At 47.7% G+C, this 22,045-nt stretch overlaps 4 non-coding genes and 1 pseudogene across 4 annotated transcripts; all 5 read right to left on the reverse strand.

Moving 5' to 3' along the window:
- Positions 1-7,439: 7,439 nt before the first annotated feature.
- LOC130321073 (U2 spliceosomal RNA) lies at positions 7,440-7,599 on the reverse strand (annotated as a pseudogene).
- Positions 7,600-9,694: 2,095 nt separating this feature from the next.
- LOC130320962 (U2 spliceosomal RNA) lies at positions 9,695-9,885 on the reverse strand. The gene has a single exon (XR_008866771.1). It is a non-coding gene; the product is annotated as a U2 spliceosomal RNA (small nuclear RNA).
- A 2,089-nt stretch (positions 9,886-11,974) lies between these two features.
- On the reverse strand, positions 11,975-12,168 carry LOC130321053 (U2 spliceosomal RNA). The gene has a single exon (XR_008866850.1). It is a non-coding gene; the product is annotated as a U2 spliceosomal RNA (small nuclear RNA).
- Positions 12,169-19,360: 7,192 nt separating this feature from the next.
- On the reverse strand, positions 19,361-19,551 carry LOC130320963 (U2 spliceosomal RNA). Its single transcript, XR_008866772.1, has one exon. It is a non-coding gene; the product is annotated as a U2 spliceosomal RNA (small nuclear RNA).
- A 2,099-nt stretch (positions 19,552-21,650) lies between these two features.
- Positions 21,651-21,846, reverse strand: LOC130321047 (U2 spliceosomal RNA). The gene has a single exon (XR_008866846.1). It is a non-coding gene; the product is annotated as a U2 spliceosomal RNA (small nuclear RNA).
- Between the last annotated feature and the right edge of the window lie 199 nt (positions 21,847-22,045).

Here is a 22,045-nt window from a genome sequence, read left to right on the forward strand (position 1 = left end):
CACACAAAGCATGATAGTACAATACACAGCAAAGGTTCCCTAAGCTATACATCGCACACCATGCTACTCTAACATTCAGCTCAATCCTGCAATATAAAGGCACAAGAGATCAAACAAAAACCAAATAATACAATCTGTGATCGGGGTAGGGGTGTGGGCGACTATGTGGGGGTAGGGAGGGGGCGGATCACAGGGCCAAACTGTTGGGCTGTATCTTCAGGGAGACATGGGAGAAGGAGAGGGGTCTTCACTCCTCTTCTTCCTCATCAACGGCCGAGCTGTCCAAGATGGAATAGTCTCTAAGCAGGTTCTTGATGAACCTGCGGCAGTCCCGGACGGACATGTTTTCCCTGTTGATCACGAGGCGGTTCCTGGCAAGCCACACTGCGTCCTTAAAACAGTTCATAAGGCGCCAGGCCTCCTGGATGGCCTCCACGTCGTGGGTCCCAGGGAACAGGCCGTAAAGCACCGAATGGTACGATAGGCAGCTCCTGGGCACTGAGTCTCTGAGTTCCTGTTCTAGGGCGTCCAACAGACCCTGTGCAAAGGGGCACTGCCAAAACACGTGGAAAGATGTTTCCTCCACGTAGGGGCAACGGGGGCAGTACCGGGTCTTGCACAGGTTGCGGGCATGCATGAATGACCTGAGAGAGAGACCTCCCATGACGGCCATCCACGACAAGTCCTTGTGTCCATTGGTAAGCCGCTTTGAGGCCACATTGTTCCAAACTGTCTCTGCAGTGGCTGCGGGGAGTCCCGGAACCAGCTCGGTCGAGTCCTTAGCTCGGATGAGCTTGTGGATTGTCTTTGGCTTCCATAGGTCTGGTTTCAGTCCTTCCAGCTGGTGCTCCCTCACAAACCGGACAACATCCCCATAGAACCAGGGAGTGTTCCAGTTGTAAGGGATGGAGCTGTCCCACTTGTCCCAGCCCAGCTGTCTCCAGAGGGGCATGAGAAGCAAGCGAGACATGGACCTGCCCGCTGAGCCAGTCTTTTCTACAAGAGTCCGCTGCACCGTGACGCATGCAAAGGAGGCCCTCAGCAGAGCGGGGATGTCGGGTATTCCCTTCCCACCCTTGCGGGGTTCCTTGTACATCACGGTCCTCTTGACTCTGTCCATTTTGCCCCAGACGAAGCCAAACACTGTCCGGGTGATGGCCTTGCAAACGGTGGTATGGGGAGGCCAGGCCTGTGCGGTATATTGGAGCACAGGCAAAACTTCACTCCGCAGGACAAGTGCCTTGCCTTCCATCGTGAGCTTTCTGGAGCTCCACAGTCCGATCTTCGAGTTTATCCTTCCTAGTCGGTCTTGCCAAGACTTAAGGGCCGCTCCTTCCTTCCCGAACCAGACTCCAAGAATTTGAATGAAGTCCGGCTTAATAGTAAAGGGGAAGGGGGCGGAAGAAGCCAGGTGCCATTCCCCGAAGAGCATGGCCTCCGACTTCCCGCAGTTGACTTTTGCCCCCGAAGCTCTGCCGAAGTCCTCGCAGGTCTGGACGAGTGCAGTCACCGAACGCTGGTCAGCGCAGAAGACGGTCACGTCGTCCATGTAGAGCGAGCACTTGACCTCGTGGCGATCTGGTCCTGGTGCGGTGATCCCTCTGATCTCTCCATTCTGCCGGATAGTCTCAGCGAAGAGCTCTATAACACAAACAAAAAGGAGAGGTGAAAGAGGGCAGCCTTGTCTAACCCCTGAAAGAATAGGAAAGGGGTCAGTCTTCCAGCCGTTCACCAACACCGTGCTGTAAATGTCAAAATACATAACGTTAACAAAAGAGCAAAACATCTTCCCCAGACCCAGCCTGCGCAAAACCCTGTCCATGAATGCGTGGGAGACACGGTCGAACGCCTTCTCCTGATCTAAGCTGACCAGGGCGGCGCGGCCCCCGCGGTCCTGGATGTAATGGACCGTGTCTCTCACAAGGGCAAGGCTGTCGGCAATCCTGCGGCCAGGAATGCTGCAGGTCTGGTCCGGATGGACGATCTGCCCCATGACAGGTTTCAGCCTGTTGGCCAGCACCTTGGCGAGGATCTTGTAGTCCACGTTCAGGAGAGAGATGGGACGCCAGTTTTTCAGGTCACATCTCTCCCCCTTCCGCTTATACAAGATCGTGATCATCCCTTCCCTCAACGACGGAGGCATTCTGCCCCCCACCACCATCTCCTCGTACACCTCCAACAGGTCCGGACAGATCAGGTCACCCAGCGCTACGTAGAGCTCGGCCGGGAGACCGTCACTGCCCGGGGTCCTGCCGGGCTTAAAGGATTTAGCGGCAGAGAGCAGCTCCCCCACCGTCAAGGGATCGTCCATAGCCGCCGCACCTGCGGGATCAACAACGTTAGTGACACCTGACAGGAACCTCTCGGCGGCTTCGGGGTCGGATGACTTGGGGGCGTAGAGGTTGCTGTAGAAGTCGTGGACGACCCCCATCACTTCCTCCTTGCCGCTCCTCATGTGTCCGGTCTCATCTCGTAGCTCAGTCAGGGGCGTGTGGCCGGCATGGAGCTTCCTGAAAAAGAAAGAGTTACATTTCTCACCCTTCTCCAGGTTCTCCACCTTGGAACGAAAGACGATTCGCTTGGATTCCTCCTCAAAGTGCCTTTTCAAGCTCTTTTTGGTCTCCTCCAGCTCCTCCCTGACGTCCCAGCCACACTGGAGCAGGTCCTGCAGGGACCGCAGCTCGCGCTGCAGTTTCCTCAAGTCCCACTTCTTCGCACACGCCTGTTGTCTGCCTTTTGCCTGAAAGAAACAACGGAATTCGACTTTAACATATTCCCACCAATCGCTGATGCACTTGAACAGACATTTGTCATTTCGCCATACAAGGTAAGCATCCCTAAGTTCCTCCATGACCTCCCTCTGCTCCAACAGGGCACAATTCAACTTCCAGGAGCCCGGGCCAGGTGGGAATCCATGGCCCAGAGTCCCCCGGAATCGAATGGCCCTGTGGTCAGAGAAGAAGCAGGGGACCATAGAGTACGACACCTTTCTGACTGCTCTCGAAGTGAAGATGAAGTCTATCCGAGAACGGAGCGAGCCATCGGGGCGGCTCCACGTATAGTTTACGGAGCCGTTCCCGACGGACCCGACAACGTCCTGCAAGGATGCCTCCGTCACCATCTCAATCAGCAGTTTAGACGTCACGTCCAGGTTGGCGGATGTGCCAGAACTGCGCCCGTCCACCTCAATGGGGCAGTTGAAGTCACCACCCAACACTACTGCTCTAGTGGTGGCGAGTTCAGCCCGCAGGGCCTGGAGAACCTCCAGTCGGACATCCCTCTCAGGGGAGGCATACACGTTGATGAGCCGCACGGGCTCACCCGCCCAGGAACCGTCTGCGACAAGAAGTCTGCCACAGACGAGCTCCCGGACGGAATCAAGTGCAAAGTTACCTCCCCTGATCAGGATGGCCACCCCCGCAGACCTATTGTCGCCCCCACCAGACCAGTAGGAAGGGCCGTGAGGCCACTGCCTGGCCAGATGGTTGTAAGACCTAGAAGCAGACAAAGCACATTCCTGCAACATGTAAACATCACACCTCTGGGAATCTAAGAACGTAAGAACAGTCTGAAATCTAAACCAAGCTCTAATACTCCTCACATTAATGCAGAAGATGTTGAGATCAGCCATGGGAATAAAAAGAGAGGTTAGTTCTGATACTAGTTACCAGTCTGGTCGGACGGGTCCTCTTCTCTGGCGCCTGTCGGCTCCTGTGGCTTCTCGTAGCGCCCTTCCAAGAACTCGTCGTAGACCGTGTTGGACGGAGTGTCCAGGATTTTCTTAACCTCTGGGTCCTGCAGCAGCTCCTCCATAGATTGAGCTTGGACTGGCTCTGCTTGGACCTGCTCCACTTGGGCCTGCTCCATCACCTCCTCTCCTTCTGAAGCCTCAAGGCTCTCGCAGACCTGCTCCATCTCCTCCTCCTCATCTGAAGCTTGAGGGGTTTCGCAGGTCTCGATTATCTTTCTTTTGTGGGACTCTTCTGATACGTTGTCCCTTCCTTTCCTCTTCCTCTGTATGGTACCTGGGGGAGGAAGCACAGGAAAGTCCTCCGAAGGGCGGGCACCAGCAGCTGGAGGGGGGTTAGGTGCTGCTGGGCCAGGAGAGAAAGGAGGCTGGGTGGGGCGGGGGGCTGGAGAGAGTGCCCGGGCAGGGGAGGACGGGGCAGGGGTGGGCCGGGCAGGGGAGGACGGGGCAGGGGTGGGCCGGGGTGGGGTACGGGGGGCAGGGGTGGGCCGGGGTGGGGTACGGGGGGCAGGGGTGGGGCGGGATGGGGCAGGAGGGGCGGGGGTGGGACGGGATGGGGCAGGAGGGGCAGGGGTGGGACGGGATGGGGCAGGAGGGGCAGGGGTGGGACGGGATGGGGCAGGGGTGGGACGGGATGGGGCAGGGGTGGGGCGGGATGGGGCAGGAGATGGGGCGGGAGGGGCAGGAGATGGGGCGGGAGGGGCAGGGGAGGGGCGGGACGGGGCAGGGGTGGTGGCTTTCGCCTTCTTACCCTCCTTGGTCGGCTTGGCCATCCGTGGTGTTGGCTCCGGAGCTGGGGCTGGCTTCGGTGCTCTCGCTGCCACAGATGCCCATGTTCTCTCCCTCTGGGGGCAGTCCTTGTAGCTGTGGGCTGCCAGTCCGCAGAGGTTGCAGGTCTTGCTCTTGGGGCAGTCCTTGGTCGTGTGACCTGTCACACGGCAATACCTGCAGGCATCCTCCGTACAGTCCTTGCCCTCGTGGCCCATCTTGCCACATCTCCTGCAGGTCTGCGGCATGTCCGGGTAGAAGATAAGTCCTGTGGAGTTGCCCAAGGAAAATGTCGTTGGCAGGTGCTGTAGTCCGTCTGGAGAAGCAGGGTTCTTGTTGAGTCTGACGACCACAGACCACTTGCAGGTCCAGTATCCGAGTGAGTTCAGGATGCGGGTGGGCTCCCTCACCACGGTGCAGAAGCGCTTCAGGAAGGTCGAGATGTCCGTGCCTGGGGTGTGTGGGTTCCGCATTGAAACCGTCACCCGCCTCTCCTCTCTTTGAATAAGGCAGTTGCCCACAAAGCGAGAGAAAGGGGATTCGGGACTCGCCGCTTTCACCACCTCCCAGTATCTTCTACAGGTCCCAATGGTGGCAAAGGTGATGTAGAAGATTCCCGAAAAGAAGGTTGCTATTCCCAGGGTGTCAGCCGTGGGGAAGCCTTGATCCGCCAGCATCTTCTTGCAGAACACGTCGTGGGACATGTCCGGCACCCTTCCGTCCACGGGCTTGAGCTTCAAGGCAACAGTCTGCCTCATCCAGGGCTCCAGGGTTGGAGCTTCCAGGTTAGGAATTCTGCCGCCCTTCTGCCTTGCCGTGGTGGAGGTTGAAGCTTGCTGTGGTTGGGGCTGGACCTGCAGGCCTTGCCCTGCAGCCTCCTGGGTGGACTTTCTGGTTGAGGCCATGGCTTCTTCCAGCAGGCTCTTTTCCGCTTCCTTGCTTGCTTGTGGAGAGAGGCTTCGCAAAGTCTTCTTTCCCGGGTGGGAGGAGCTATGCAGATCCGGTCCCGGTGGGAGGAGCTATGCAAATCCTTCTCCAGAGGCAGCGAGTTTCTTCGAAAAGATTCTGCGCCGCCTTCCTCTTCGCCGCTGTTCCGGAATTCACCGCCGATTCCCTTCTTCCAGGTTCTTCGTCGGCTTCTTCCGGAGCTGCAGTCTTCAAGATCTTCTCCTTCTTCAGATGTTCCGAGGCAGGCAGGAGACGATCTTCAGGTGGTATGCTCTAGAGAAATGCGGTTCTAATAAGAACGAAAAGTACTGCAATCGTACTACGCAAAATCTCTACCACAATGCTTGGAGTTCTTCAGACCGTAGCGATCTGAACAGATACTGATAAGAACAGATTTTTTTTTTTTTTTTTTTATCTAAAGCCGAGGAACGTGCTTTCGATTCACCCAAAGTGCAAGAAAAAGTGCAAACGTGTTACACTAAAAAAAAACGTGCACAAAGGATGCGGTCTATCGCAAGCCCTTCTCCGATAGGAGAGAGGCCCCCCAACAAACCTTACCCTTCGCCTCCGGACCAAAAGGTACCTGCGAGGTTCCAGGTTCGATGTCCCTTTTCGCCGAAGCTACTAGGGGACCACAAATGCTCCCGGCATCCCCCTTGGCGTTAGCCAAGGTATCTGCCCGCAGAGCCGATTACGGTAGGTACCCTGCCAAAGCAGGAGTACCCGGGGTGTTTGCAGGGAGGTGCGGAACCTAATGGCCACACACACCTCCCCTAGACCGCCAGGAGGGACACCCAGAAGGGCTACCGCATCCTGACAAATCCTGTGAACACACAACACGCAAAAAGTGACACAGTGAGACAAAAAAAGAAATAAATAAGTGAATGTGTGCAGATATACTGCCCGGACATCCGGCCGGATCTATAAAAATTTCTCTGATCCTAGCCAAAAGGCCGGGAATCAAGAGGTGAGTGCCACAAGGTGAAGAGATTATGGTGCCCGTGCTTCAACTCAGTGAGTCTATTCTCCCAGTGAGTTTCGGCACCTCGGGGTCACCACTCCCCGAGGCACAAAAGTACCTCGGCTCTAGACCCTCTCAGCCTCATGGCGAGACCCGGAGGGAACAGGTCACATCGGGGCAGCCGTCGAGCTGATTCCTCAGAACCAGCCCCGGAAAGCCCTGGTACACCTGCATCCTCCATGCAGCACCCATCCCCACCAGCATGAAAACTGATAAGAACAGATTTTTTTTTTTTTTTTTTTTTTTTTTATCTAAAGCCGAGGAACGTGCTTTCGATTCACCCAAAGTGCAAGAAAAAGTGCAAACGTGTTACACTAAAAAAACGTGCACAAAGGATGCGGTCTATCGCAAGCCCTTCTCCGATAGGAGAGAGGCCCCCCAACAAACCTTACCCTTCGCCTCCGGACCAAAAGGTACCTGCGAGGTTCCAGGTTCGATGTCCCTTTTCGCCGAAGCTACTAGGGGACCACAAATGCTCCCGGCATCCCCCTTGGCGTTAGCCAAGGTATCTGCCCGCAGAGCCAATTACGGTAGGTACCCTGCCAAAGCAGGAGTACCCGGGGTGTTTGCAGGGAGGTGCGGAACCTAATGGCCACACACACCTCCCCTAGACCGCCAGGAGGGACACCCAGAAGGGCTACCGCATCCTGACAAATCCTGTGAACACACAACACGCAAAAGGTGACACAGTGAGACAAAAAAGAAATAAATAAGTGAATGTGTGCAGATATACTGCCCGGACATCCGGCCGGATCTATAAAAATTTCTCTGATCCTAGCCAGAAGGCCGGGAATCAAGAGGTGAGTGCCACAAGGTGAAGAGATTATGGTGCCCGTGCTTCAACTCAGTGAGCCTATTCTCCCAGTGAGTTTCGGCACCTCGGGGTCACCACTCCCCGAGGCACAAAGTACCTCGGCTCTAGACCCTCTCAGCCTCATGGCGAGACCCGGAGGGAACAGGTCACATCGGGGCAGCCGTCGAGCTGATTCCTCAGAACCAGCCCCGGAAAGCCCTGGTACACCTGCATCCTCCATGCAGCACCCATCCCCACCAGCATGAAAACTGATAAGAACAGATACTACACTTGATCTTAGCCAAAAGGCCGAGAAGCGATAACCGTGAAAGGGGCGGGCCCAACAAGGTCCCCTTCATGGGCACTATCACTGCTTGCTGTCAGGGAGGCTGCCAGACAATTTTCCATGCACACTCTGGGCTGGGGGGCAGTCAACCACCAGTACACACAGCAGAACCTAAACCCATACCATTATTGCTAAGCAGCAAGACAGGGGCCCATTGCACTCCCACGGGGCCTTTTTAAATGCAATCCATAACCCGGATTTGCCAGGAACCCTTCTTACTCCTCCTACTTGCATGTGACACTGGGCTTAGGATCTGCATAGGAAACACACACACAAGCACACACCTACCTTTGTTGCCTGCAGATGCCTCCTTGGCTGTCCCCAAACGGTATCAAACCAACACCCACGGGAAGCTGTAAGCATAGAGGACATGCCTGCACCCCATTGGACTTACCTGTGTGGGTTAAATCCGGGTTATTTGACAACCTATGGCGGTGATGGTTCTGCTCAGGCAGAGCAGTGCTGATGCTCCTCATAAAGCTGTCGCTGCTGTGAAGGTTCTAGGTGACATCACAAATCCCTTTGGTTACATACACAACAAAGCTGGGTTGTTGTTGTTTACACTCTGCAAGGCCTGTGGAAGTGAGTGACATCATAGCACTGTAGTTCTGAGGGTTCAAGATGGATGCAACAATCTCCTGTTGCTTCTATGAAGGCCGTAATAGACGACATCACCAAACAGCTCCATAGTCACATACACAGCAAAGGAGAGATGTTGTTTACACCTAGTGATGTCAGTGGTATTGAGTGACATCACAGCACAGTGCTAAGGCTCCTGGGCCTGGACACAGCAGCGGCTGCAATATCTCAACGGAGAATACGTTTATATCTATGTGTGTGTGTGCGCATATATATATATATATATATATATATATATATATATATATATATATATTTCTCCGCCGAAATCACTTTTAAACCCATTTCCACCTTTTTTTCCCTTCTCTTCCTCTTACTTTTTTTTCACGTTTTTTTACGTTTTTCTCCTTTTCGCCTCTTTTCTGGGCGTATTATTCTTCTTTTTCTTCTTTTTTTTCGTCTAATGCATACCCCATCAGTGCAGCAATGCTTATTCAATACCGCCAGCAGATGGAGACACTGGGGGATAATTTTCTAAGGATTTATACTGATTTTTCCTGTCTGAATTTGTCGCACAGAAAGTTGCAGGCCAAATATGTGTGACATTTCTGCGACTTTAGCTTCTAGAGCATTTTTACAACATTATACATAGGTGCTGAATACATAAAAAGCGACTGTTCAGCGACAGACAAGTCGCATCGGCTGAAAGTAGGCCAGAATGTCAGTCCATGTTGGAGCAGGTTTAGATACAGTCTAAAGCATAGATCTCAAAGTCTGTGCACAGAATTTAGCAAGGGCCTCGCACCTTCTGATGCATCAGGTAGGTGCACAATAGCATAGCCTAACCCTCTGTACTTTGGTCTATATTGATGCGGGACATAGACAGCCAGCTGATGACCAATCCATTAGTGCAATGGATGGCTGGAAGCATTTGTCTTTGCCTTTGCAATACCACAGAAGCAATGCATGGTCAATGTACAGCAATGACACACCTGTGTGAACAGCCAGGAGACCCCCCCCCCCCCCCCCCCCCCATGTTATGTTACATAGTTACATAGTTAGTACGGTCGAAAAAAGACATATGTCCATCACGTTCAACCAGGGAATTAAGGGGTAGGGGTGTGGCGCGATATTGGGGAAGGGATGAGATTTTATATTTCTTCATAAGCATTAATCTTATTTTGTCAATTAGGAACATTCAGCACCCACCCGCTATCAAGGCAGCTGCCTATCATGTCATGCCCTACCTGCACAGGTGTGCTGGCTACTCAAATGATCCAATTAAGGAGGCCATTTAGTCAGCAGCAGCAGAAGTCCTGTGCCTGGACGCTCCAACAGGGGCCAGACACAAGCAGAAGCAGCAGAAGCAGCAGCAGCACCACCTTTTGTTTTTTGGCTGCAGCAGCAGCAAGGCCCACAGGGCTGGCTAGCTGGCTAGCCAGCAAGCAGGTAGCAATGAAAGTAGGAATCTTTCTTTTTAACCCTGTAAGGGGGTGGTGCACTGTACCCGAAGATACTGCCATATCGGGTCAATGCATAGGGCGACGGAAGCAAGCTTCGAAATCGGCCCCCGTTCTCAAAAATCCATTTAATATATGGTCCCCAGATAGGGGACGTATCAGATATTAAACTGATAAGAACAGATACTACACTTGATCTTAGCCAAAAGGCCGAGAAGCGATAACCGTGAAAGGGGCGGGCCCAACAAGGTCCCCTTCATGGGCACTATCACTGCTTGCTGTCAGGGAGGCTGCCAGACAATTTTCCATGCACACTCTGGGCTGGGGGGCAGTCAACCACCAGTACACACAGCAGAACCTAAACCCATACCATTATTGCTAAGCAGCAAGACAGGGGCCCATTGCACTCCCACGGGGCCTTTTTAAATGCAATCCATAACCCGGATTTGCCAGGAACCCTTCTTACTCCTCCTACTTGCATGTGACACTGGGCTTAGGATCTGCATAGGAAACACACACACAAGCACACACCTACCTTTGTTGCCTGCAGATGCCTCCTTGGCTGTCCCCAAACGGTATCAAACCAACACCCACGGGAAGCTGTAAGCATAGAGGACATGCCTGCACCCCATTGGACTTACCTGTGTGGGTTAAATCCGGGTTATTTGACAACCTATGGCGGTGATGGTTCTGCTCAGGCAGAGCAGTGCTGATGCTCCTCATAAAGCTGTCGCTGCTGTGAAGGTTCTAGGTGACATCACAAATCCCTTTGGTTACATACACAACAAAGCTGGGTTGTTGTTGTTTACACTCTGCAAGGCCTGTGGAAGTGAGTGACATCATAGCACTGTAGTTCTGAGGGTTCAAGATGGATGCAACAATCTCCTGTTGCTTCTATGAAGGCCGTAATAGACGACATCACCAAACAGCTCCATAGTCACATACACAGCAAAGGAGAGATGTTGTTTACACCTAGTGATGTCAGTGGTATTGAGTGACATCACAGCACAGTGCTAAGGCTCCTGGGCCTGGACACAGCAGCGGCTGCAATATCTCAACGGAGAATACGTTTATATCTATGTGTGTGTGTGCGCATATATATATATATATATATATATATATATATATATATATATTTCTCCGCCGAAATCACTTTTAAACCCATTTCCACCTTTTTTTTCCCTTCTCTTCCTCTTACTTTTTTTTCACGTTTTTTTACGTTTTTCTCCTTTTCGCCTCTTTTCTGGGCGTATTATTCTTCTTTTTCTTCTTTTTTTTCGTCTAATGCATACCCCATCAGTGCAGCAATGCTTATTCAATACCGCCAGCAGATGGAGACACTGGGGGATAATTTTCTAAGGATTTATACTGATTTTTCCTGTCTGAATTTGTCGCACAGAAAGTTGCAGGCCAAATATGTGTGACATTTCTGCGACTTTAGCTTCTAGAGCATTTTTACAACATTATACATAGGTGCTGAATACATAAAAAGCGACTGTTCAGCGACAGACAAGTCGCATCGGCTGAAAGTAGGCCAGAATGTCAGTCCATGTTGGAGCAGGTTTAGATACAGTCTAAAGCATAGATCTCAAAGTCTGTGCACAGAATTTAGCAAGGGCCTCGCACCTTCTGATGCATCAGGTAGGTGCACAATAGCATAGCCTAACCCTCTGTACTTTGGTCTATATTGATGCGGGACATAGACAGCCAGCTGATGACCAATCCATTAGTGCAATGGATGGCTGGAAGCATTTGTCTTTGCCTTTGCAATACCACAGAAGCAATGCATGGTCAATGTACAGCAATGACACACCTGTGTGAACAGCCAGGAGACCCCCCCCCCCCCCCCCCCCCATGTTATGTTACATAGTTACATAGTTAGTACGGTCGAAAAAAGACATATGTCCATCACGTTCAACCAGGGAATTAAGGGGTAGGGGTGTGGCGCGATATTGGGGAAGGGATGAGATTTTATATTTCTTCATAAGCATTAATCTTATTTTGTCAATTAGGAACATTCAGCACCCACCCGCTATCAAGGCAGCTGCCTATCATGTCATGCCCTACCTGCACAGGTGTGCTGGCTACTCAAATGATCCAATTAAGGAGGCCATTTAGTCAGCAGCAGCAGAAGTCCTGTGCCTGGACGCTCCAACAGGGGCCAGACACAAGCAGAAGCAGCAGAAGCAGCAGCAGCACCACCTTTTGTTTTTTGGCTGCAGCAGCAGCAAGGCCCACAGGGCTGGCTAGCTGGCTAGCCAGCAAGCAGGTAGCAATGAAAGTAGGAATCTTTCTTTTTAACCCTGTAAGGGGGTGGTGCACTGTACCCGAAGATACTGCCATATCGGGTCAATGCATAGGGCGACGGAAGCAAGCTTCGAAATCGGCCCCCGTTCTCAAAAATCCATTTAATATATGGTCCCCAGATAGGGGACGTATCAGATATTAAACTGATAAGAACAGATTTTTTTTTTTTTTTTTTTTTTTTCCTCAGTTACAGACTATTGTTTGGACGATCATCAGGTCACCTACCAAGACTCGTCACTTAAAACAATATCTGAAAAAACATCATACGGAAAAAACTAACTAAGGGAACCGAGTGCCAAGAAAAAGTGACCAAACAACAAAACAAAAAAAAAAAAACATGTCAAAAACAATCACAGAAATTGGTCAAAAACTTACAGCTTTCTCCTTTACGTACTTCTTATAAATTCTTCCATCGTGTATGCATCCAGATTTTCTCCGCTTCTTCTTCACCAATTCTCTTTTTGTCCAGTAGAAAGATAGTAAAAATCCTTCCTAAAAACAATCTTTTCAATTCCCTCAGAGAAATAACAACATTTTTAAAAACAAGCAAATTGCGTGAGTCCCATAAAACCTCTTTAAAAACAGAAAAAAGAATCCAATTAGTACGTGTATCTTCCTTTTTACTAAGATCTTGACCAATAAAAACTTTCTCAAAAGAAAAACTATTATATCCAGTGAGTTGGATTAAAAACCTCTTTAAAAACATAAAAAATTCTTTTGCATAAAAACAGTCCCAATAAAGGTGCACTAAGTCTTCTCTACCTCCACAACCCTCTCTTGGGCATCTGTCACTTATTCTCAAACCTCTTCCATTTAAAAAAGATCGGGTTGGGAGGCAGCCATGAAAGGACATCCAACTAACGTCTTTTTGTCTGTTTGATAGTCCAATAACTTTAAAAAACTTCCAAATCTTCACAGACTGAGCATTAGTGCAGAATGGTACTTCATATAATCTCTCATTTTTCCTTATTTCCTGTTCTATTTTCTTTTTATCAGGTTCACCTAAAGAGCTCAAACCAAATTGATCATTGAAAGACCTGAGGAGCACATAGAAGGTAGGTATCACATGTGCTATGGGTCTCCTCAAATCCCTCTCACACCAGCCCCATTTGGAAAACAACCATCCTGCAAGGTATTTACTCATGTCTGCCGCCCTATTATTGCACTGTATCAATTTAAAAATTAAAAGAAAATAGTGCACCTTTAAAAACAGATCAATGTTTGGAAAGTTATATCCGCCCAAATTCATACTCTTCATCACTTCTTCTCTTTTCATTTTCTCCATCTTAGACCCCCAGAAGAACACAAAAAGCTTCCTTGTAACTCTCCTAGTCCATAACTTCCCTGGAGGAAGCACCATAGCCGTATACAAGAGAAGCGGTAGGATTACAGACTTAATGATAAGAACTTTCCCTTTAAGTGACAAGTTCCTTAACCTCCAGAAGGATAGCTTCTTCTCAATTTTACTGTCCAAAGTCTCATAACTTTTCTTTCCTTTGAGGTCTTTGTCAAATATCACTCCTAGCACTTCAATGTCTTCTTTTTCCTTAACACCATCCACTACTATATTCTCTTGGTTCCCAAAACTGCATAATTGGCACTTCCCCCAGTTCACATTCATCCCAGCCACACAACAAAAAATCCTCACATGCAAATTTACTCTGTTGAGATCTGCTTGGGATGTACAAGTAAAAACCACATCGTCCATATAACTTAAAACCTTTAACTTACTACCATCACTACCTGGAATAAAAACACCACTCACACATTTATCTTTCTGCACATTCTTCAACAGGCCCTCTATAACGCATATAAACAGAATTGGGGAGAGTGGGCATCCCTGTCTGACTCCAGACAAGACATTAAAAGCAGGCCCCACATGCCCATTTACTAAAATCTGACTTGTCACCCCATGATAAAAACTCATAATAACAGATAATAACTTTTCTGGAATACCTAAGTGTTTCAAAGCAATGAACATAAAATCATGTGCAACCTTATCATAAGCCTTTTCGAAATCTATGGACTCAACAAACAGTGCATTCTTGTTAAAGTTACTGTAATAAATAGAGTCTCTTAAAAGCAACAAATTATCTGTTATTTTTCTTTTCGGTACTGCACAAACTTGGTATTCTCCCACAAGGTGGTCCACTACATCACTCAGTCTATTAGCCACAATCTTAGCAATTATCTTGTAGTCACAATTTAATAAAGTTATAGGTCTCCAATTTTTAAGATCTCTGCCATCACCTTTTTTATGAATTAATGTTATGACCCCTTTCTTCATAGATTCAGCTAAAACACCTGAGTTAAAAACATATTGCACCACCCGTGTAAACTCTTTACTTAAAATATTCCAGAACGCGGAATAAAACTCAGCGGGGAGACCATCACAGCCTGGTGTCTTCCCTTTGGCCATCTTATCCAGGGCCTGCTTGATCTCCCCTTCACTAACATCATCAATTAAAAAATCTACTTTTTCAACAGGAACATTATTCTCCAAAATATTACAATAATCATTCATCTCCGTCTCACTGGCTCTGCTCTTATTACTAAAGAGTGTCTCATAAAATCTGCCAATCTCCTTCACCATCTCCTCTCCAAAAACTTCCCCCGTAGGGGTAAAAACAGATTTAAAAACACCTTTAGCATTAAAACATTTTTTAAAGAAATACCGTGTACACTGCTCATTTTCTTCTAGGTGCTGCACTTTAGACTTATATACAATATTCCTTCCCTTTTCCAACAACCTTTTTTTCATCTCCCCCTTCACCTTAACAATCTCATCCTCCACCTCCACACCAACACGTTTAAACTTATAGAGAGTCTCTAACCGGGATACAAGCCTTTCATCACTCCTCCTCTTCTCTTGTGCTCTCTTTATGCAAAACATCTTAAAGAAATTAGAAAACTCTCCTTTAGCCCATTCCCACCACACTAAGACATTACTAAAATCAGGTTGTTTAGAAACACAGGATAAAAACACATGATTAAAACCAGCCATTACTTCCTCATCTTCCAATAGACTTACATTTAATTTCCAGAGCCCCCTCCCAAAATGAAGGGACTCTGTGACACTTATCTCAGCCGACACCATCTTGTGGTCTGAGGAAGTTGACATCATTTGATTGCACCGGACCACCTTAATCCCATCAGAGACCAGGATGTAATCGATCCGGGATTTACAGCGGCCACTATCTGATATGTACGTATATCTTTCATCAGTGCTAACCATCAGTCCAACATCAGTAAAATGCAAGTCTTGAATAATTTGATTTAAAACATTGGAAGTAATATCAGTTCTAACCTCAGCAGAGCTCTCACGATCATTGACGGATCTAATGCAGTTAAAATCGCCAACAATAATAGTATCTTCACGACCAGGGATAAAAAACTTAAGGGACTCTAAAAAAGACAAACGTGCTTGTTTTTCTGCTGGAGCATACACATTAAAAATTCTCATCCTCTGACCCAAAACCTCAAAAATTAAAACCATACAACGACCAGGTACTAAAATTTGGCAATTTAAAACTTTAATGTCCCTGTTTCGCAATAAAATCCCCACACCTTCATTTTTGTTTTCTGCACATGTGGACCAGAAGGACTGCCCACACTTCCACTCATTTGCATAAGGTGCTGACTTTATTGCACACTCCTGTAAACATATCACATCACTTCTAACATTCTCAAGAATATCAAAAATTGCAGCTCTCCTAATTTCAGACTCAATACTTCTTACATTAATAGTTGTTACAACCAAAGTCATAATAACTAGGAAAAGAAAACCAAATGCTTTAAAATCCATCTTAACTTAGAAATTAACATTTTGGCCTTCAACTTTCCTATGTAAACTTGCAAAACAATCAGGCGACCCTATGTTAGAGTCCCTGTCTATTTCATTATCACTACCAAGAACAAGGGATTCCTGATCCCCAGACCAGCTCCCTGTCTTACACCTTTTATTCACAACCTGCACATCCTCATCTTCCTCCTCCTCTTCTTCCTTACTGCGAGAAACTCTCTGACCAGGTGTTAGAGATCTCTGAGATGACCCAACAACTTCCATTCCCTCCTCCTCCCCCACAATTGGGTTTGGACATTCAATATCATCCATAGCCTCTTCACTAGAAAGAACATCACCATACACTGTCTCAATTTTCTCCACCACTTTCACTTTTTTTGCTTTTTTCTTTTTCACCAAGGTAAATTCACCTCCCACACCTGTCTCCTCACCAGTCACAGCAGTGGAAACACCCTCCTCCCCTGACCTCTCCTGAGTACTAATGTGCTCCACTATCACAGAACTTTCCTCAGCCACCTGTGCCACATTAACACTCACACTCACACTCTCACCAACTCCAGGAACAAACCTCCCTCCCCCTTTTTCTCTTTGTTCTCCTCTATTCCCAGCTGCATCAGCATAACTTCTCTTCTTTTTATACCACATATCACAGCCTCTTGCCAAATGTTCCTCACTTCCACAGATATCACATGTCTTCTTCTCTGTACAGATACTTGCTTCATGACCAGTTTTCCCACAATTTCTGCAACATTCTCCTTTCTCAGGGCAATAATCCTGCACATGGCCATAGGCATGGCACTTTCTACAATATTGCAACTGGCCTTCATAAAAGCAGAAACCTCTCTCTCCTCCGATAGAAAACACCTGTGGTATGCTCTTCCTTCCATCTTGCATTCCTTCATCTTTTTTAAATTTTACAATAAACTTTCTCTTACAATTAAAGTACCCAAACTTGTTCTTAAGTCTTCCTATAAATTTCACTTCCTCGCAATACCGGAACAAAAAGTTTGTAACCATTTCATCAGAAACCTTAGGATTATACATGTGGACAATTACTACCTTTGTTGTATTCATAAATAACGGTTCCACTTTAATCTTCTTCATTATGGCAGGCTCACTTTTCCTCTTCATTTCTTCAAGATCCATATAGACTCTCTGGCAAATCTCAGAACCACAAAAAGTAATATCATAAATTCCTTGCCTAGGAAAATCCTGTATAGCTAATACATTCCATACCTGTAGGTAATCAAGCTTGCGAAGAATCTCCAAAACGATTTGGTCAAGTCCGATCGTCCCCCGGTGCTCGCCAGGAACGTAGATCCGCACCGTGTCCTCAAGTCCACGCGCCTTCTCGCTCATTTTTGCAGGTAAAACCCACGATCGCAGCTCAGCAACAATCCAGGGCCCCCCGTAAAGAGGGCCCCGATCACCACTCCTTTCAACCCAAACCACGCACAGAAATCCACACGTGATCTTAGCCAAAAGGCCGAGAAGCGATAACCGTGAAAGGGGCGGGCCCAACAAGGTCCCCTTCATGGGCACTATCACTGCTTGCTGTCAGGGAGGCTGCCAGACAATTTTCCATGCACACTCTGGGCTGGGGGGCAGTCAACCACCAGTACACACAGCAGAACCTAAACCCATACCATTATTGCTAAGCAGCAAGACAGGGGCCCATTGCACTCCCACGGGGCCTTTTTAAATGCAATCCATAACCCGGATTTGCCAGGAACCCTTCTTACTCCTCCTACTTGCATGTGACACTGGGCTTAGGATCTGCATAGGAAACACACACACAAGCACACACCTACCTTTGTTGCCTGCAGATGCCTCCTTGGCTGTCCCCAAACGGTATCAAACCAACACCCACGGGAAGCTGTAAGCATAGAGGACATGCCTGCACCCCATTGGACTTACCTGTGTGGGTTAAATCCGGGTTATTTGACAACCTATGGCGGTGATGGTTCTGCTCAGGCAGAGCAGTGCTGATGCTCCTCATAAAGCTGTCGCTGCTGTGAAGGTTCTAGGTGACATCACAAATCCCTTTGGTTACATACACAACAAAGCTGGGTTGTTGTTGTTTACACTCTGCAAGGCCTGTGGAAGTGAGTGACATCATAGCACTGTAGTTCTGAGGGTTCAAGATGGATGCAACAATCTCCTGTTGCTTCTATGAAGGCCGTAATAGACGACATCACCAAACAGCTCCATAGTCACATACACAGCAAAGGAGAGATGTTGTTTACACCTAGTGATGTCAGTGGTATTGAGTGACATCACAGCACAGTGCTAAGGCTCCTGGGCCTGGACACAGCAGCGGCTGCAATATCTCAACGGAGAATACGTTTATATCTATGTGTGTGTGTGCGCATATATATATATATATATATATATATATATATATATATATATATATATTTCTCCGCCGAAATCACTTTTAAACCCATTTCCACCTTTTTTTCCCTTCTCTTCCTCTTACTTTTTTTTCACGTTTTTTTACGTTTTTCTCCTTTTCGCCTCTTTTCTGGGCGTATTATTCTTCTTTTTCTTCTTTTTTTTCGTCTAATGCATACCCCATCAGTGCAGCAATGCTTATTCAATACCGCCAGCAGATGGAGACACTGGGGGATAATTTTCTAAGGATTTATACTGATTTTTCCTGTCTGAATTTGTCGCACAGAAAGTTGCAGGCCAAATATGTGTGACATTTCTGCGACTTTAGCTTCTAGAGCATTTTTACAACATTATACATAGGTGCTGAATACATAAAAAGCGACTGTTCAGCGACAGACAAGTCGCATCGGCTGAAAGTAGGCCAGAATGTCAGTCCATGTTGGAGCAGGTTTAGATACAGTCTAAAGCATAGATCTCAAAGTCTGTGCACAGAATTTAGCAAGGGCCTCGCACCTTCTGATGCATCAGGTAGGTGCACAATAGCATAGCCTAACCCTCTGTACTTTGGTCTATATTGATGCGGGACATAGACAGCCAGCTGATGACCAATCCATTAGTGCAATGGATGGCTGGAAGCATTTGTCTTTGCCTTTGCAATACCACAGAAGCAATGCATGGTCAATGTACAGCAATGACACACCTGTGTGAACAGCCAGGAGACCCCCCCCCCCCCCCCCATGTTATGTTACATAGTTACATAGTTAGTACGGTCGAAAAAAGACATATGTCCATCACGTTCAACCAGGGAATTAAGGGGTAGGGGTGTGGCGCGATATTGGGGAAGGGATGAGATTTTATATTTCTTCATAAGCATTAATCTTATTTTGTCAATTAGGAACATTCAGCACCCACCCGCTATCAAGGCAGCTGCCTATCATGTCATGCCCTACCTGCACAGGTGTGCTGGCTACTCAAATGATCCAATTAAGGAGGCCATTTAGTCAGCAGCAGCAGAAGTCCTGTGCCTGGACGCTCCAACAGGGGCCAGACACAAGCAGAAGCAGCAGAAGCAGCAGCAGCACCACCTTTTGTTTTTTGGCTGCAGCAGCAGCAAGGCCCACAGGGCTGGCTAGCTGGCTAGCCAGCAAGCAGGTAGCAATGAAAGTAGGAATCTTTCTTTTTAACCCTGTAAGGGGGTGGTGCACTGTACCCGAAGATACTGCCATATCGGGTCAATGCATAGGGCGACGGAAGCAAGCTTCGAAATCGGCCCCCGTTCTCAAAAATCCATTTAATATATGGTCCCCAGATAGGGGACGTATCAGATATTAAACTGATAAGAACAGATACTACACTTGATCTTAGCCAAAAGGCCGAGAAGCGATAACCGTGAAAGGGGCGGGCCCAACAAGGTCCCCTTCATGGGCACTATCACTGCTTGCTGTCAGGGAGGCTGCCAGACAATTTTCCATGCACACTCTGGGCTGGGGGGCAGTCAACCACCAGTACACACAGCAGAACCTAAACCCATACCATTATTGCTAAGCAGCAAGACAGGGGCCCATTGCACTCCCACGGGGCCTTTTTAAATGCAATCCATAACCCGGATTTGCCAGGAACCCTTCTTACTCCTCCTACTTGCATGTGACACTGGGCTTAGGATCTGCATAGGAAACACACACACAAGCACACACCTACCTTTGTTGCCTGCAGATGCCTCCTTGGCTGTCCCCAAACGGTATCAAACCAACACCCACGGGAAGCTGTAAGCATAGAGGACATGCCTGCACCCCATTGGACTTACCTGTGTGGGTTAAATCCGGGTTATTTGACAACCTATGGCGGTGATGGTTCTGCTCAGGCAGAGCAGTGCTGATGCTCCTCATAAAGCTGTCGCTGCTGTGAAGGTTCTAGGTGACATCACAAATCCCTTTGGTTACATACACAACAAAGCTGGGTTGTTGTTGTTTACACTCTGCAAGGCCTGTGGAAGTGAGTGACATCATAGCACTGTAGTTCTGAGGGTTCAAGATGGATGCAACAATCTCCTGTTGCTTCTATGAAGGCCGTAATAGACGACATCACCAAACAGCTCCATAGTCACATACACAGCAAAGGAGAGATGTTGTTTACACCTAGTGATGTCAGTGGTATTGAGTGACATCACAGCACAGTGCTAAGGCTCCTGGGCCTGGACACAGCAGCGGCTGCAATATCTCAACGGAGAATACGTTTATATCTATGTGTGTGTGTGCGCATATATATATATATATATATATATATATATATATATATATATATATATATATATTTCTCCGCCGAAATCACTTTTAAACCCATTTCCACCTTTTTTTCCCTTCTCTTCCTCTTACTTTTTTTTCACGTTTTTTTACGTTTTTCTCCTTTTCGCCTCTTTTCTGGGCGTATTATTCTTCTTTTTCTTCTTTTTTTTCGTCTAATGCATACCCCATCAGTGCAGCAATGCTTATTCAATACCGCCAGCAGATGGAGACACTGGGGGATAATTTTCTAAGGATTTATACTGATTTTTCCTGTCTGAATTTGTCGCACAGAAAGTTGCAGGCCAAATATGTGTGACATTTCTGCGACTTTAGCTTCTAGAGCATTTTTACAACATTATACATAGGTGCTGAATACATAAAAAGCGACTGTTCAGCGACAGACAAGTCGCATCGGCTGAAAGTAGGCCAGAATGTCAGTCCATGTTGGAGCAGGTTTAGATACAGTCTAAAGCATAGATCTCAAAGTCTGTGCACAGAATTTAGCAAGGGCCTCGCACCTTCTGATGCATCAGGTAGGTGCACAATAGCATAGCCTAACCCTCTGTACTTTGGTCTATATTGATGCGGGACATAGACAGCCAGCTGATGACCAATCCATTAGTGCAATGGATGGCTGGAAGCATTTGTCTTTGCCTTTGCAATACCACAGAAGCAATGCATGGTCAATGTACAGCAATGACACACCTGTGTGAACAGCCAGGAGACCCCCCCCCCCCCCCCCCCCATGTTATGTTACATAGTTACATAGTTAGTACGGTCGAAAAAAGACATATGTCCATCACGTTCAACCAGGGAATTAAGGGGTAGGGGTGTGGCGCGATATTGGGGAAGGGATGAGATTTTATATTTCTTCATAAGCATTAATCTTATTTTGTCAATTAGGAACATTCAGCACCCACCCGCTATCAAGGCAGCTGCCTATCATGTCATGCCCTACCTGCACAGGTGTGCTGGCTACTCAAATGATCCAATTAAGGAGGCCATTTAGTCAGCAGCAGCAGAAGTCCTGTGCCTGGACGCTCCAACAGGGGCCAGACACAAGCAGAAGCAGCAGAAGCAGCAGCAGCACCACCTTTTGTTTTTTGGCTGCAGCAGCAGCAAGGCCCACAGGGCTGGCTAGCTGGCTAGCCAGCAAGCAGGTAGCAATGAAAGTAGGAATCTTTCTTTTTAACCCTGTAAGGGGGTGGTGCACTGTACCCGAAGATACTGCCATATCGGGTCAATGCATAGGGCGACGGAAGCAAGCTTCGAAATCGGCCCCCGTTCTCAAAAGTCCATTTAATATATGGTCCCCAGATAGGGGACGTATCAGATATTAAACTGATAAGAACAGATTTTTTTTTTACATTTTTATTGAAAAAACTCAAAAACTTAAATACATCACAAAAAATGTTTACAATACATCAAATACTGTTTTCCATAAATGTAAATTCCACATAGCTAATGCTTTTTTCTGCCCATATCTCTTTTTATCAATTAAATAGTACAAGTAAACTTCACTGTATATCATCTTCAAACATTCTTTTTCACAAATAAAATCTCTTTTGAAGACAAGGATATTACGAACTTTCCATAA

The sequence above is a fragment of the Hyla sarda genome, unplaced genomic scaffold (genome assembly GCF_029499605.1).
Source record: "Hyla sarda isolate aHylSar1 unplaced genomic scaffold, aHylSar1.hap1 scaffold_223, whole genome shotgun sequence".
Classification (NCBI taxonomy): Eukaryota; Metazoa; Chordata; class Amphibia; order Anura; family Hylidae; genus Hyla; species Hyla sarda.